We start from the raw sequence: 2,420 nt of genomic DNA, 5'->3' as shown, positions 1-2,420 counted from the left end.
TTTTTTTTTTTTTGTCTAGGAGGATAGCCTTTTAGATTGTGTGTGTTATAATGTATGGGTCACTAATGTGGTTTTGTTTATATAGAGGAAGCGAGTATGCCTATTGAGTTTAAATGTAAGAATGTGAAAAGTGTGGTAGAACAGTTTGAATATTTTAATGATCTACTCCTCTATCATACGAAGGGTCCACTCCTCGCCTGGTCTTCCAATTAATAAATGAATACAAGGAATTATACTACATCCCCATGTGATCACAGATATCACGTAAAAATGTGTCGTTATGCGTATATCTCTTTCTCACCTCACAAAAATTGTAAAAATTACAAATCAGAAAACAATACTGAAACTTAAAATATATATATATATATATATATATATATATATATATATATTGAGATAGATATGTGTATCTCGTCAAAAAATTGTCCAGTATCTTTACCGATATCTTTGTTTTAATTTCCATATATATTTTATTAGTTAATCACTTAATTGTAAAACATTAAAAAATAAATTCGTAGTGTAGTAATCTACAGTATGTTAATCTACAGTATCCGAACAAAAAAAAATATCAACGAATAAAATTTGATTCGGTTTTTTTACGTTGAATTGAGTTTTGTATATACAGTATGTTTTAATTTCCAAATTTTATTCGTTGATATTTTTTTTTGTTCCAGAAATATTTAGGTCTCCTCCATACATTTTCTTCAATTGTGTCTCATCCTCCGCCGCTTCTGGTTAGAACGACCGGCCCTCTCATCTCTACGAGGAAGTCATTTTCAAAGCCATCGTCAAAAGCGCTTCATCGTCAAATTGCCATGTTTTAGTTGTTACAATAAATGGTGGGAGGATCACAAAACAAAACCTTCGTGTTCGTCCATCTTTGGAAAATCTTATAACTATATAACTGCTTAGAAAGTGATATAGTCTGTTTGGTTATTTCGGATCTCTTTTCTGTTTCAAATGGCAGAAAAGAAGAGATACTAAAAAAAAAAAGTAACAAATAAAATATAAAAAAGACACTAGATTAGTTGGTCGTGACTGTGAGGTAGGAGGATTGATCTGTAAGTAGAAGTAAATAAATCGTTATCGAGAAACATAGAAAACTGTTGGAAAATTTTGGAAAAATTTTGTTTATTCAAATTTTTATTTTGATAACAGGTTTTGGACATATGACCCAACATCTCTTCGGATCCGAGACCATAGCAAGTTATATGGTGTGGTGTTAAGAACAATTCAAACCAATGACGTCTAGATTTTCGCCTGAAATCTTTACTAGTTAAGTTATTGACTCTTGGTAATTTTTCGTTTTTAATCAACGAATAAAGAGAGTAGTTTTAAGTTTTAAAAGTGTTATTGCTTGATTCACTTTCATAACTGCGAGTTTAAGTGATTCTTATATAATTGGCCAACAAATTACAAAGAATTATATTTAATTTTTAAATGAGAAAGTATGATAATCTACTGATAAAATACATGTAAGCAAAAATTGTTAGAGATAGTATCAAAAGTATTCCCAACTCAACTGAATCGCGATAAATTGTATCATGTGAGATATAATTTTAAAACTTAATAATATAATTTTCTTGATTTAATCGTATCCTTTATATATTAAAAGAGAAACATTCTCACACAAAACGCTGACGTATCGCACTCACAGAGCTCCAAACACTATTTTCTTTATTTATCATTAATTTTTAATAATATTTATATCAGTTTTCCAAAAATATAATTAACATCTAAATTTAAATTCTTATATTCTTTTTTTAACTTAATTATACAGTATCCTTTAATTACATTTTCATCAAATCTTTTAAATAAATTTTAAGAACTTTTTGTTCATATGATATGATAATATAATTGATATTATAATAATTCTCACAGGTTAAATTTTACTTATTAAACAGAAAAATTTATATATTTTTTTAAATATATATATATATATATATATATATACTACACAATCGAATTTTAGATTCCAATTACCGATAAATATTATAGATTTTGTAAATAAAAATTACATTAAAAACATTTAATAATTATTTTATACCGCACATAGTGCGGGTTATTACATTTAATCTTATTTGATTTAAATGAAGAAGATATTGTTAAACAGTTTTCTTGATTAATTTAAAGCTAAATAATATTAACGGAAAGACTCTTGCTCTCGATGCTCACCTTCAGTTGTGTATAGAATCACGGCGAACGGCGATAATTGCGCATCATTGGAGATTGTCTGTAAATTTGCCTCTATTAATCTGCACAATTAATAAATCGTATTATCTAGAGCTCGAATCCCAGACCTCTTGTTGTAGAAGTATTAGTGAACTCTAGGCCAACCACTGGGCCAAGGGGCTTCCACGATTCATATTGTTTTAATATATTAATTTTTAAAAATAGTTTGATATACCTTTAAGTTCGAA

This window comes from Camelina sativa, chromosome 9 (genome assembly GCF_000633955.1).
Source record: "Camelina sativa cultivar DH55 chromosome 9, Cs, whole genome shotgun sequence".
In the NCBI taxonomy this organism is placed as follows: Eukaryota; Viridiplantae; Streptophyta; class Magnoliopsida; order Brassicales; family Brassicaceae; genus Camelina; species Camelina sativa.
The sequence above is the reverse complement of the archived record's forward strand: the minus strand, read 5'-3'. Positions refer to the sequence as shown.